Source organism: Octodon degus, unplaced genomic scaffold (assembly GCF_000260255.1).
Source record: "Octodon degus isolate 3935 unplaced genomic scaffold, OctDeg1.0 scaffold00040, whole genome shotgun sequence".
Lineage (NCBI taxonomy): Eukaryota > Metazoa > Chordata > Mammalia > Rodentia > Octodontidae > Octodon > Octodon degus.
In genome coordinates this window covers 15,723,395-15,739,357 of record NW_004524616.1, presented here as the reverse complement: position 1 = coordinate 15,739,357, position 15,963 = coordinate 15,723,395, and the positions used below count along the sequence as shown (strand labels likewise).

General features: G+C 40.5%; 1 protein-coding gene and 1 pseudogene across 3 annotated transcripts in view; both read left to right on the top strand.

Moving 5' to 3' along the window:
- Positions 1-15,963, top strand: part of Snx24 (sorting nexin 24) — a 244,407-nt gene that overhangs the window by 184,192 nt on the left and 44,252 nt on the right. The window lies entirely within an intron of this gene.
- Positions 15,176-15,963, top strand: part of LOC111816781 — an 8,339-nt pseudogene continuing 7,551 nt past the window's right edge.

Genomic DNA, 15,963 nt, shown 5'->3' with positions numbered 1-15,963 from the left:
AAAAAAAAAAAAAAAAAGAAATCAAGCTGCATTTAATCCTCTAACCTATGGAGCACTGTAATACACTGCAGTATGTGGGTGTGCAAACTTGTGATCACAGGGCTGACTAGAGCTGCAGCTGGCTACTGCCAGCCAGCTCCGTGGGACAGTGGTATTGTAACCACATCTCTCCCACTGGATTCTTGTTCTGTAGGTAGTGGAAGAATGAAGCCAACAGAATGGCAGTGAGAGCAGAACTGGGTGCGCTCCCTAGACAAGGGCGCTCCAGGGAGAATTCTGAGGAAATGCCTCAGTCTCGGGGCTTATGTGCAGCATTTGGCATGCAAAAGGGATAGACAGATGTGCAAAACTGGAGCTATCCGATTGCTGCAGAACAGTACTTGCTGTCAGCAGAGTTTGTTAGTCCTTTGTCCTTTGCATTGCAGTTAAGCCTTCATTCCCTGTGCTCCAGTTTCCAAGGCTTATCTTAGTTTAGCCAGGGTCTGACTGTCAGGTTACTCAGGCCTTGCCTTTGCCCCTGCGTTGCCTGGTCTCAGCACACATTTGCTACCCCAGGAAAGATCACAGTTCAAGGTACTGGTGCTCATGAATGTCTGTCATTTTTACACCACTGCAAATGGTGTGGGGTTTATCTATACTAGGAATTCATCTACTTTGAGGGATGTTTAACTTGTAGATAAAAAGAAATCAATTTGCTTAATGGTGAGCCTTCACCATGTACCAGGGGTGTCTGAGGCAGAAGCATTGAACCCTTGAATCATAGCCCCAAATAAGTAACTTATTTTATCCATTTCTGTTTTCTGTTTTCCATGGTATAAGCTCCCTGTCTAGCCCCAGTAGGACTACAGAGTGCCAGTTCCAGAGCTCACTTCCTCTTACCACATACACCAGAGCCCAGGGGAGAACAGGATATCCGTTAGGAGATGTAAGGGAGAAGGAGGAGGAGGGGTGTTTTCCCTTGAAGGTCTCCCTGGTCCTCCTGGCTTATTTTTGCATACTTGCCCATCTCTGAAAGCACTTAGCCAAAGCCTGCTCCCAAAGCTCAGGGTGAAGGTGGGTGATTTTCCTCAGCAGTAACCATCCTTGGCAAAAGAAATGGCAACATCCTGAAAGTGAGTTAAGGAGCAGAGTGCAACCAGGGAATGTCCACTGAAAACAATGGTGCTCAGAAGGTTTGAGTGAATTGCTGAAGGCCACAAGAAGGTAAGGCCAGCCCTGAGACTAGAACCTAAAGCTCCTTCCTAGTTTCCAGGGAACTTAAATCACAGGCATCTTTGACATTTGATTATTCAGAGTCATTCTTTCCCTTCATTCTTATTTTAAAAATATAAAATAATAATTATACATTAGCCAATATAATTTATTTTTAAATTTAAGTTATTACTACCAATAAAGTGAGAAGCTTGAACATTAAGGAATTGAGCATCTCAAGGCATTTAGTGGTTTCTGAGAAGCAAAAATCTTAAAAGTAAATCAATTGCTGTTGACCATCAAACACAGGTAATATGATAGTTTTGTTTCTTGGTTTAAGATGATCCTACAATTTTCCTGAGATCCCATTGAAATAAAAATATAGAAAGTCAAGATGAAATAAGCCTCCAGGGCCAACCAGATAGCTCAGTGGACTAAAGCGCCTGCTTAGGCAGAGCACAGGGCCCAGGGTTTGATTCCTGGCACCACATGCAGTGTCAGCCCCGCCTCAGACTGTGATTGAGACTGGGCATGGTGGCATGCACCTATAATCCCAGTGCTTGGGAGACTGAAAACAGGAGGGTCACTATGAGTCCGATCTGTGTAGTGAGACCCTGTAGGCCCCGTACTAAATATGTAAAATAAATAAATAAATAAAAGATTTTAGAAGCTGAAATAAACCTCCAAAGTTACATGGTGAATTGCCCAGCAGAAGAGAGGATCATCCCCCCAAAAATGCTCACAACTTTCTGGAAGAGGGGATTGACTCGTCCCGCGAGTCAGGACACGGGGTGATTACCTGGAGGAGGAATGGGGATGAACAAGACAGGACAAGAGACAAGAGATGGAGACAAGACAGGCTTTCTGATCAAGTCTTGTTTATTGAGGAAGTGAGCAGGATCTAAATAGCTGTGTAGTGGAAGTAGTTGGGCGGGACTAGTTGCAGATTGGTAGCAAAGGTCTGGGACCAGAGGAAGATGCCGAGGCAAGCAGGGATTGGTGCTGCAGCATTTCTTGCCCAAATAAGGGAAAGTGTAAGAGGAGTGTTCAATCCCCCCCACCCAGGGGATGTTCTGAATGTACGTGGGACACTGGCAGAGAATGGAAAGCAGCTGCCCAGGCTCAGCATGGAGCCCTAGGTGCAGGGAGGCTGCCTGGCCACAGCAGTGGCAGACAGAGCTGGGCTCAGGAAGCAGGTGAGACAGGAGGCACGGAAACATTAAGCTGACTGTGGAGCATGGGCTAGCTACCCAGGCCGCTTTGCCTCTACACAGTATGTGCAGCTTGATGTGCATCAGCAAATTTTTAAAATGCTTTTTTCTTACAAACAAAACACTACAACAACAACATATACAGAACTGGGAAAATAAAGCCTTCTAGATAAGGATATTGGGGCCCCCAAGTGAACAATGCTTTCCCCACCCCTTGACCCCCAAAACTGGCAAAGTCAACTGGACCCACCCTCCTGACACTGAGTGGCAGAGGTCTCCTCAGCCACAGGTCTGCGTTCTCAGTGCAGATGGACACCTGGGAGAACTGTACTCCCTGCTGAATGCAAGGAACATGAATAAGAAGACCAGTGTGGAGTAAACTATTGAGTCTTCAGGAAAGACACAAAACGTACCTTCAAATTGACGTGACAAATTAAGAGAGCTTCACAAAGGTACTATATCTAAATGATTATGATAGAATGCTATCTAAAGGAAACAATGCCAGTGCAATAGGAGACTTAGAAATAAATGTATTATCTAACAAAGACATTTAATATCTGTGCATTCAAAATGGTTAGGATAGATATATAGTTACATTCTCTTAATGAATAGAGGGATTTGTTCTAATAGTGTTTGTAAATAGGATATCATGTCTGCATCTTTTACAGCAAATAACCACTAGGAAGAGAGTATGCAGTATTAATTATTGGAACTGTCCTACCCATTTGATTTGAAACTGTCTCATTGCTATTTGTTTCTCAATGAAATTATGGAAAAAGAACCAAAGACATTTAATAGAAGCTGTCTACTTGTAGTCCTGTCTGATAATGTACAGACAAAAAAGCTCTAAAAATATAGAAGAGATAGAGGACTAATTCAACTCCAAAGTCCTACTTCTTTTAAGAATTTTATTTAAAAAAAAAAGAAACTAACAAAATGTGAAAGGAAGAAAGGCTGGGAAGGTAGCTCAGTAGTAGGGCCAGATACCCTTAGCAATAGAGTGCTAGCGGGCTGGTGAGATGGCTCAGTGGTCTAAAGCACCTACTTAGAACAAGCTCAACAAAGCACAGGGACTGAGGTTCAATCCCCCAGCACCACATGCCAGCCAGCCCTGCCCCCTGGTGGGCTGAGCTGGCCACACACACATAAATAAATAAATAAATAAATAAATAAATAAAAAATAGAGTGCTAGCCTGGCATGTGCACCACCCTGGCTTTAGTTCCCATCACTGTTGTTTGTTTTTGAGCAAGGAAAGGACTAATCAAAGGAAAAATGGTGACTTCCTGGAGAGTATGTCTATTTACATAACATAAGCCCTCCACAGGCAGAAACAAAGAATGACAGAAGCTCTGTTGATACCTAGACATACTTGGTGAAATTTTAGTACACAAAAGTCCATCATCTTCCACAAAGAAAATTAGCTGATGGTAAGGTTGCAGTTCGCTCATTCATGGCTTCATTTCTTCCTTTCAGGCTGGCTCATGGGTCAGGTACCACCGTTCTTTTGCAGCAACATTAAAAGACTTGCTTGCTTTTAGACATAGGCTTTCCATGGTAACCTTGCATTCATTGCTTGTTCCATTCATTGCAATACAACATTTGTCTTTCTGAGAAAGCTACCCACATCTTGCATCACTCATCTGAAAATAACTGTTCTTGTTTTACATTTTCATATGGTTTATAAAGAATTTATATAATTATATAGTAAATGTTGGCAGCTAAACAGAAACTTCTTATAGAAATTAAGAGTAATCTGGGGTCGACGAGATAGCTCAGCAGTATAAAGAGCCTGCTCAGACAAGCTTAGACAAGCTCGGTGTCAGGAGGCTGCATCCAGTCGGCTCAGCCAGTTTTGGGGGGTAGGGGGCAGGGAGAGCAGGGGTGGGGGCTGGTTTGTTCTGCAGGTAGCAGATGCGGGATGCTGTCTTCATAGGACCATTTCACCTGACTAGTGGCCCTCCATCCAGTCCTTAAACTGTGTAGTGTAGTGTAATACTTATCAGGTCAGTGCTATACAGTGGACCAAAGAGTATTATGTTTTTAACTTGTATAAGAGAACACGAAATGCTTTTCAAAGTTGGACATGTGTGTTTGAAAATTAGTGTATTTTCTATAATTCTTGAGTCAATAGCTGCAGATCTGTTTAAATATCCCAGCTTAAATTTCTTGTTAGAGATATAATTGGCCTTCATTCATCTACACGTGCTTTTTAATCACTGTTTCTATGAGTTGTTTTGTTTGTTTTGTTTTCTTGCTTCCTTTTGGATTGGCGAGATTCTTTTTTCTTTTTCTCTGGTCCCCCACCACCCCCACCCTGTTAGTTTAAACCTATTATTTTTACTTTCTTTATGAATATTATAAGAATATTTAAATGTAATCACCCTGAATATAAGGGCTCTGGCTCTCTGAGCACTTGCACAAGACACTTTTTCATGATATCTGACAGAGAAACTTTTTTTTTTTTTTTTTTTTAATGGCAGAACCGGGGATGGAACTCAGGCCCCAGGGAAGCACTTATTCCACTGAGCCATCTCCCTGCCCCCCTGAGCACTTGGAAAATATGATGCTATCTCATGTTTTCTGTTTGTTTTTCTTTTTGTTTTTGTACTGGGGATAGAGCTCAGGACCTTGCACTTGCAAAGCAGACACTTACATTGTTGAGCTATCTCCCTGGCCCACTTTCTACTTGTTTGTTTGTTTTTTTGTTTGTTTGTTTAAATCTATCATATTTTTCCCCTACCTGTAAGATTCATCTTAAAATACTTGTTTTCAGAACTTTAGCCTTGTCATTCATTTTCAGAAGTGCACTTGTACTTGAGATTTCTCCCCTTGAAGTTCTCAGCTTCTAGATTCTTTAGGTTAGTGTTTCTTGCTAGATTCAGAATTCAGGCCACCATTTCACTGACTGCACTTTGATCTCCCACATCTCTTCTCCTCCCAGAACTCTCATAACAGGATGTTGATCTTTTTAATTTTTGCCCCACAGCCCCCTGAACTCTGTTTATTTTTTCTGACTATTTTGTCTTGCTAGTCAGGTGGGATATTTTATGTTCTCCTTTCTTTCAGGTTACTGATTCTTTCCTCTGGTTTTTCCATTCTTCTGTTAAGCCCATACACTGAGCACTTTATATTATTATGAAGTTATGATATTTTTCAGTTCTCAGGTTCTCATTTGGCTCTTTATATCTTCTCTCTCTTTGCTGACTTCATATGTCTTTGCTGTGTCATTCTCCTTTTTTGTTTCACATGTGCTCATAGTTATTGATGGAAGCATTTTAATGAGGCTACCTTCAAATCGTTGTCCAGTGGTTGTGTCTCTGTCATCTGGGTATTGGCATCTATCCATTGCCTTTTATATTCAGTTTGAGGTCTTCCTTGTTCTTGGCATGATGAAGGAATCTGGTTGGATCTTTATATTTTACGATGAGACCCTAGGTCTGACCTAATCCTCTTAGGTTAGCCACCTTACTCTACCTGGTGGAGCAGGGAGAGGCAGGGTATAAGCAACAGTGTCACCTGCTTTTTCCTGGTAATGGTAAAAGCCTGAGCTCTCTGTGTGGCCTTTGTTACTCCTGGGGGTTAGGGCACATGCCTCATTATAGCTAAGATTTCCAAAGTCCTCATTCCTCACCAAGGCTTCTGTGATGCCACCATAGCAGGAAGTGGGGAGCCTTGTTCCCACCAGGTAGTCGTGGATACTGAGGCTTCCCAGCTGGGGCATGTGAGCTGGTGGTAGTGAAAGTCCTGGCTCTGCATAACTTATTGGATCCCAATGAGGACAGATGTCTGGGCTTCCCACTCTGATTCTGCCCCATGAGTGTTTGGCTGAAAGTGCTCAGCTGCCCCTATCTTGTTCTCTGGAAGAGAAAATGGGGTTACATTGGTTTTGTTTTTTGGGGTTTTTTTTAGTATTTTAGGGAAGGGTCTACAGGGTGTTCAGGGTCTCACTACTAGATCAGACTCATAGTGATCCACTGTTTACAGCCTCCCAAGAGCTGGGATTACAGGCATGTGCCACCACACCCAGTCTCAATTGCCATCTCCACACGTGCCCTGGGGGTAGGGCTGGCACAGCACCAGGCCCAGGGATTGAACTCCTGGCCCCTGCACCAGCTTGTAGGTGCTTTAATCTACTGAGCTATTTGACCAGCCCAACAACAAGTTGAGAAGGTTTTTTTTTTGTTTTTTGTTTTTTTTTTCTAGCTCAGGCTGCCTTAAGGATGGGTCTGGTAAGGTATGTGGAGCTGGGGATCCAACCGTGGTATCCTGCGCCTGACTGCATTTGCATAAGCAGGCACTTAAACAACTGAACAGGCCTCCCTACATTCGGTCTTTATTTGCCCACAACTCTTGGTACTTCCTGTTGCCTTCCTCAGAGGCTGGAGTATGTTAGGAAGTACAAACTCAGGAACGATGATAGTGCTGTGTCACTCATGGGTGCTTAGGGTTCCTGAAAGGTCTCCCTTCTTTCTTGGGCCTTTCATAATCTTCCTATGTTTTACATATTTTTAAAAACCCAAGGTTTTGGGCCAGGGATATAGCTCAGTGGCATAAGTGCCTGCCCAGCAAGTGCAAGGTCCTGAGTTTAACCCCCAGTACCAAAACCTGACAAAACAACAAAAAACAGGGGTTTTAGTTTTAATCCATAGTACCAAAAACTGATGAAACAAAGCAGCAGAAAAAAAAAAAAAAAAAAAAAAAAAAAACCAGAGTTTTTAGTTAAACTAAGTAGGAAGAGTAAGGAAAGATGATCTACTTCATCTTGTCAGAAATGGAAACCCATCACAGACTTCTTTTTTATTTCAAATTTTTAAATTTGTTATATGTATATTATAAAATTTAGTATTCTACCAATTTCATTGCTTTTATAACTTGACAAAAGTTATTCATATTTTGGTGTTACCATGTAATATTTTGATATATGTATATTCTAACTGGACATAGTGGCATGTGACTATAGTCCCAGCTACCTGGGAGGCTGAGGCAGGAGAATTTTTGAATCAAGCCGATCAAGGTGAATGTAGACAATGTAGCAAGAACCCATTCCAAAGACAGAAGGACAGGATCATCACCAAAGCAAAAAGAAAACCCACAGATTAGGAAAAGTCTTTAGCTGACTGACCCTCAGACAAAGGACTTCAAACTAGAATATACAAAGAATTGAAAGAATCAAGTCTCCCAAATTCAAACACCCAATCGAAAAAATAGGCATCTGAGATGAATACAAACTTCTCAAATGAAGAAATACAAATGGCAGGCAAATATTATATGAAAAATATTCAATGTCATTGATCATTCAAATTAAAACAATACTGAGATTCCATCTCACTCCAGAAACAATGGCTGTCATCAAGAAGTCAACCAATATCAAATGCTGGCAGGGCTGCAGGGGAAAAGGAATCCTCTGCTCTTGGTGAGAGTGCAGACTGGTGCATCCACTGTAGACATCAGTGTGGTGATTCTTTAGAAAACTTAAGTTTAGGGGTTCAGTTTGACTCGGTTATTTGCCTTCTGGGCATCTTCAAAGAAGAATTAAAAACGTTCATACCATAGTGATATATGTGCATCCATGTTTATAGCAACACAATCTGTCATAGCTAAATCTTGGAAATAACCCAAATGCCCATCAACTGAGGAATGGATAAAAAAGATGTGTCATTTTTATATAATAGAGTACTACTTAGCTATAGGGGACAAACTTGAGGTGTTTATAGGTAAATGGATGCAACTAAAAACCATACTTATAAGCGAAATAAATCAAACTTGCATGTACAAACATTGTATTGTCTCCCTAGAATAAGAAACTAAAAAAGTAAATAAGACCTAAAATCTACAACAGCTATTGTGAAAGGGAAAAAAAACTGTTCAAAAAGAACAAAACTGCTCGAGAAGAAAGAACAACTGGGATGGATGAAAGAGGAAGGGAAAAGAAAAAAATGTTTATATGTAAGATAAGAAATTATACTACTGGCTTCTTTTAGTTCATTGAGAAAAATGGTCTGTGCTTATATTGCTTGATCAATTGTGCATTGCTTGTATCTGTAATCTGAGCAGCTAATTTGAAGATAACAATATGCAATGTATTATCCATTGTTAATCTATTATTTTAAAATTATGTACTACTGATTTTTTCTTTTTTAAAATAAAAAAACAAGGAGGAAGGAATAAAGGAAAAAGAGAATGTTGGGTTTATGCTTTGTCTTACTTTTCTCTTATTACTGAGACAAAATACATGGGGGGAAGGTTTGTTTAGTTCACAGTTTATATTAGTAAGTGCCTGATCAGCTGGCTGCAAGGCAGCGTGGCCCTGCAGAGCATAACAGGAGGAATACTTCATGGCATGCAGAAGCAGAGAAAGCAACAAGCAGTGAACCACTAGTGACAATTGCTGTTACCTTCAACCCTTTTTATATTCTATCCAGGGTACTCAGTTTAGGGCAGTTGCCAAAGCAATCAGCAGACTAATTTGATAATCACGTACCCTGAATCCTAGCACCCCTAACCCTAGCATAGCATGAATCAATCCCAGAGTGTCACAATCTCAAATCCAGCCACCTCTGAAAAAGCTCAACTATGACTACATGAGTCTTTGGAGGGACGTCTAGATACAAGCCATAATATGCCTGTAATCCCAGCAGTTGGGGTTCTGAGGCTGGAGGATGCTACCTAAGATTTTAAATTTGAGCCCCCTGTGAACAGTTTAGCAACTTAACAAGACTCTGCCTCAAAATAAATAAATAGGCTGGGGAATAGCTTAGTGGTACAATACCTGCCTGGCAACTGTGAATTCCTGAGTTCAATTCCCAGTATCCAAAACAAAACAACATAAACAAACAAACAGAAAAGGGCTGGGGATATAGTGCATTGTAACAGCTCTGAGTTCAATTCTCAGTACAGCCAAAGTAGTAGTAGGAGGAGGAGAAGGAAGAGGAGGAGGAGGAGGAAGAGGAGGAGGAAGAGGATGAGTGGTAGTAAATGAACTTTATTCTAGTATTAAAAGATATATAAACTTTCTTATTGTTCTTGGAAGACATCTAAGAAAGAGTAAGAATAATGAAATATAATTTTTTTACAATTAGAACTACCTTAATTTTTTACCTTTTGAAAGTAATTTGTCATTTTCTCTGCTTCATTTAGGATCTTATTTTTGGTGTTCAGTTTTACTGTGGAACTTCATTACTAGAATTATTTTATATCTAAGCATTGATTTTTTAAATGTATATATGGTATGTACAATATATGTTATATATCATGTAATATCTGTATTGTATGCCATACACTGTATCTCCCATACATGTTGTGTGTGTGGTGCTGGAGATGGAACACAGGTCCTAGTCCTGAACATTTCTGGGAAGTGACCAGGTATCATGTCCTGGAAGCCTGACTTCTCCCTTTTCTATTTTTTTTTTTTCTGTTTTAAATCAAGTAATTTAATAACTGATGTCTTTCCAGTTCTAAATGGACCATCTCTTATCTCTACTGGTTCTTCCTTGTGGTTCTTTGTTTTCTTACTGCGTGTGTGTTTATGTGTGTGTGTGTGTGTGCTCGTGTGTGATATTTTGTTTGTTTTTGTTTATTTGGCTAGGTGATGAAGCTCTCTGGATCTTCATATATATGATTTTTTTATGGCCATAGTTGAACTGCATCACACAGAAAGAATTTCTGCATGATTTTGTCAGTCACCTGAGAACGCCTGTCTACCTGCTGGAACTTTTTAGCTTAAGATTAAAAAAAATTAAACCAATTGATGGCATTAATTTAGATTCTAAAGCTAGGAGGGAACTAGCTTATGATTATGAGTTCTTATAATACCAGGCTTAGATCGTTCTTCACAGTGGGTTTGTTACTCTCCCTTCCTCTGTAGATGTGTGTGTTCTTTTGAGGCACAAGCTGTCTTTGAAGATCACCGTTTAGATCCACCACAGCCTAACTCAAACCTAGGAATTGTCCCTGAGCGCGAGGCCCTCACAGCCTCCACAGTGGCTGCTCTAGGTGCCAGGGCTGTAGCGTGCCGGAGGACGCCAGCTGTTGTGCTCGTCTGCCTGTCAGGATCTCTCTGTTTACGTTCAATTTAAAGGTGCTGAAGAATCCTTTTTTATTTTTTTAAGCCCACTCAGTAATGCATTCTCCTTTCTTTTTTCTTTTTTTAATGTCTAGCATTTTAGGATGATTATAAGTCCTTCCCAAGAAACTCTGAGCTGTGGAGCATGTACAGGTGCTAAGTACCCTCAGGATCGTCTGCACCAGGACGGACCTATTCAGGACCTGACTTCTCCGAGCAGTGCTGCATAAATGCAGTCTGTGATAGGCTTTCAGGCATGAAGGCTTTTAAATAGCAAGTCTAGTTATTTTAGTGACTTTAAAATTTTATTTGACAGTGTTTGCTTCCTACATCAAAATCCCAGGAGATCCTTTGTCCTGCCACGTGACAATGACTTTGTATCCAGTCCATGAGTGGGGACAGAGGAGGCAAGGTGGTGTGGCTCTGTGACAGGTGCTTGGGGTGAGTGTACACTCATAACACACTGCCTGTTGTCCTTGCACACTCATGAACTCACATAATCCCAGCAGAGGCAGTCTCATGACCTTTTTTTTTTTTTTTTAACACAGCTTCTATGTAAGCCTGTGATGGATTCATGAATGATGGAGTCTCTGAGACTGCCTTTGACCCTTTTCAGCTGTTGTTGGTGCTTAACACATTTTGTGTTAGAGTTGGTGGCCTTCTGCACATGATGAGTTTGCCACTTAGCTTTTATTTATATGTACTTCACATTCTTAAAGAAACCCTGCAGTAACTTGGCTACTTTCCCACAGTGCAGTGAAAACTGCCCTAAAATGTCAGAATCGTTCTATTTTGAAATTTGTTGGGCAAGCCAGATAGCTCAGCGGACTAAAGCCCCTGCTTAGGCAGGTGCAGGGACCGGGGTTCAATCACTGGCATGGGGCCAGCCAAATAGCTCAGCAGATTAAAGCACCTGCAAGCAGGTGTAGGGACTGGGGTTCCATCCCCTGGCCTGCCGTGTCGGCCCCACGCCCAGGGTCGCTGAGACAGCGATTGAGACTGGGCATGGTGGCACATGCCTGTAATCCCTCCTCTTGGGAGGCTGTATGAGTGTGATCTAGTAGTGAGATGCTGAACACCCTGTAGACCTTTCCCTAAAAAAAAAAATTCCCTGGCTTGCCATGCTGGCCCTGCCGCTGAGACATCTGAAACTGGGCATGGTGGCGCGCTGCTGTATCCCAGTACTTGGGAGCTGAAAAAGGAGGAGTCCCATCTGTGCAGTGAGACCGTGTAGACCCTGTACTAAACTACATTAATAAAAGAAAATTGTTGATATCATGGGTGCCATGTTCTGTTCTCACCTGTGGCTTCATGAGCATGCTTAACCCCATCAGCCCAGGGGTCGCGTGGTCCTTAGAGCCAGTGGCCTCTGGTGCCTCCTGGCACTTTCCCTCTGGTCACCTCCGACCCTTGTGAGCAGCTTCCACACCCACAAGTGTGCCCTGAAGCTGCTCTGCAAGCTACCTTTCCTTACTTTCACTCTACAGCATAGCTAGTGCTGGACTTATTTTTCATAAATGACTTAAAAGTTGGTATTTTACCCTTAGTTACCTCTTTTATGACCAACAGCCACTTTAGGTATACATTTTCATCTTTTTCTCATCTTTAAAATGATACTAGCAATTAGTATTTTTTTGGTGGTGGTGATGGGGCTCTCTCCAAGTCCTATACAATTTCTAAAGCTTTTATTTTATTTAAACCACTTCATGAAAAATGCATAACAAACATAATTGAGGTAAGAGGGGGCTACACATGATGGAACCAAGATTCAGGTCTTCACTGATATACTTTACCAGGGAAGGGACTGCCCCTTGCTCATCTCAGAAAATGCCAACCACTGCACATCATATCATAAACTGCTAAGGCTTTGAGTGGCCAAAGCTTTGCAAATTAAATTTAAAAGGAATTTCCAATTAATACTTTAGAATTTGATTATTTCTAAGTTAGTTATACTTCTTAAAGGAGGTTTTCTTTTTTATTACTATCAGTTATATAATATTTCAGCTTCCCCCCCCCCCTTTATGTATTTGGTACAGGGTCTCACTACGAAGCTCAGACTCATAGTGATCCTCCTGTTTTCAGACTCCCCAGCTCTGGGATTACAGGTGTGCACCACCACGCCTGGACTTGGCCACCTGGCTCAGCATGCGCCAGGGGCAGGTCGGCATGGCATATGGGACTGGAGATCAAAGTATTTCTTATATAGAATATTTTTATCCTTACCTTTTCTCCACCTCCCAATTTATAGTCACAAGTCAAACATGTGCATACCTTTTGCTTGGCAGCCAAGTCTGGCTCAGGATTAACTAAGAATTTATCTTTTTTTAATGAAGTTGGGTAAGGCTGAGTGCAGCAGGGAAACCCACCCCATGTCTGGGGCCTCCCTAGTCCTTGCAACTTGCATTCTGAGGACTTGAATTTTAATTCGTAGATGAAATAGTGATTTGTAGTGGCAGCTTTAAGTCTTACCAAGGATTTCTTTTAAACTGCATCTGAAGTAAAGATTAAGACTGAGTACTGGAGAGAGGGGGGCCGTCTGTAAAAGAGGGGGTGTCAGTAGAACTTCATAAAATCACTATAGAAGCCCAAAGAAGTAACAGCATCTACAAAGATCCCACTTATAACATGAGGCAAACTGCTCTTTGTTCTTGTTAAAGATTGTGAACAGTGTGTTAAATAATATTAATGGCTGGGATTGTCAGTACTTAACTGTACCTTCCTTGTACAAGTGATTTTATTGATCGATACAGACTCAATGTAACAGGGGCAGATTATTTTTACTGATTTTATCGAAACTTTAACCAAGTTTGTTAGCGCATCACATATCTTTAAATAGATCTAGATGATGATGTAGATTAAGAAAAGCAAACCACCATCCATCTCTTTTTGATCTGTTAATAACTTAAATCCATCATTGCTAGCACGCATTCTCAGGTTCTGTTGTGTGTATGTTTCTGTGTGGCTGGTTAGAAATCTTATAATCTTGTTTCAAGGGTTGGTTTTTTTCATACAGAAAAATCCTAACCATTAATGTAAGACTTGGCAGATAAATGTGTCAGTGTAATTGGTGAAACAATCGACAAAATAAGAAAATAAGTAAAACTTTAGAAATATTTGTTTTCTAAATTTAGTTGAGTTAGGCAGTGACCTATAGATTCGTGCATATAATACTTTTTGTGCTAACCTGGAGGCAGTTTATGATGCCTACAAATAATTTCTTAGGACAGTATGTGATATTTCTTCTCATAATAAAGACCTTGCATCTTAACTGTAGAGAATTATGCTGCTTAATTCCACATGTACTTTATTTTTCCAGTGATTTGTATGCTTTTCATTGATCTCAAAATGATATATATGTCATTTAATTTTTAGCGCAGAGCAGTTTTTTTTAATTCCTAAAACAGCCATATATATTATTTTTAAAGGCACAGTGCATTTGTTTTTAAAGAAAATTAAACCAGTATTTTGAAAATTCATATGATGTGTTCCTGCCTGCCTTAGGTGGACAAGCTTGGTGGGATAGCTAATGAGAAGCTAATGAGAATTTAGAGGTGGTGAAGGTCAGTAGGGGTGATGGCTCTGGTGATAAGTAAGGGCAATTTGAAAAGCTTTAGGAATCTCAAACTGTTTGTGATCTCAGGGAGAGGAGTTTATGTGAGGGTGGAGGAGAGTAGAAATAGGAACTCCAGTGCAGTGTGGCCCCACAGCTTTGACTGGGCCTTCAGGAGTTGTAAAACTATGAAATTGGCATATGTTGCCCACCTAGTTTGGCAGTATGGGCCCTCTCTTGTAATGGCCCTTCGTAGTCAGACAGGTTAAGGGTCCATGACCTAATCTAGAGCCCCAAATACATAAGGAGAACTCTGTGGTAAAATCCTCCTTTGCACCAGGGCAGGACAGTGCCTCCTAGCTGCAGGCAGTCTCTAAAGAGACCGGGGGTGGGGGGTGGGGGATGTCACTGTCCTCATCACAGAAGCCCCTTCTTAAATAGGTTGGTTAGTGATATAGTTTCATTTATGTGAAGAGAGAAAAAGATTACACATGTACTTCCTTTTCTTCACTCTCAGATTTCTGTTAAAAGGTTAGTGGTTTTGTCTAATAACAAACTTAATATCCTAAGTAGTATTATACTTCTGTGAATAGCAGTCCTTCAGGAGACTGTAGTGAGTTTAAATCCCTCTTCAGAACTGTCCTTCATCATTCAGAAGATTTAAGACATTATTCATAATATTCTTAGGTTAGTGTTTTATCACATTTGTGTGAAGAACCATGTATTTTAGAAAAACTTGCTTTTTTAGTGAAGTTTGCTTTTAGCTAGATGATATCAGTTTAATTAAGGAAAGACTACAACAAAGCTATTTCATGCTCTTTCCTTTTCTGATGTAAGTAATCTGCTTCTTCACAGACATCAGGAGTGCTCCATGAAGTTTAATATGATTTAAGTAATAGTGAGCTTTGTCACTGTTTTGACTTTATGCAAATCTATATACACATTCAAAAAACTTGAAAAACCAAGAAGCCCACAAGAGAAATGTAGGTTTTCTATAATTCCTTGACTTAGACCAGTGATTCTGATTTTTTTGTTTTTGTTTTTATTTTTGTCTTGTGTTTTTGAGACAGGGTCTCACTATTCGGTTCAGGCTGGCCTCCAACTTAGAGCAATTCTCCTGCCTCAACTTCCTTGGTGTTGGGATTGTAGGCATGTGCACCATGCCCCGCTACACCAGTGATTCTGAACTTGGAACAGCTTTTGCTTCACAGGGGCTGTTTGTTTGGCAGTGTCTAGAGGCAGCTGTAGTTGTGGCTGTTGTGAAGGAGGGTGCTACTGGCGGAAAGCAAGTAGAAGTACGCCTTCTGCAGTGCACAATTCTCAACAGGAAACAAGTTATTTGGCCTACATGTCAGGAGAGAGAAAGCTTTAAAATCATGACTTAGTCACCTCAAAATTGTATTGTGTTTTATTTTTCTTGTGTGCATTTCTAATTATAGATTTTAAAATATATCATCTATAATGCTATTAAGAGAATAGAAAATTTTCTTAATCTGAAACTATGGCATAAGCATTGATGATGTATTAAATATTCCTATAAGAGAAGATTTTCATGTTTTTTCTTAACTTTATATTGTGTAAATTATCAACACATGAAAATAGTATTATAAAGACCAGGTTGTCACCATCCAGCTCCCAGAGCTACCAACACAGAGGAAATCTCATCGTCTCTTCCCACGTTTGTGCCACTCCCCGCATGCATAATTCTGACAGTACCCTGATACCACCTTCTCACCCCTAGATATTTCAGGATATCACTCTAATAGATAAAGTTTCTTTGTGAACCATTTTATTTTTTTTTTATTTTTATTTTTTTTTGATTTAAACATTGAATTTATTTTTTTTCTACAGTTTTATTGATAAACATATAGCAATGAGACAGTTTCAAATCAAATCGGAAGTACAGTTTCAACAAATAATACACTGCATATATTATTCTTAGTGGTTA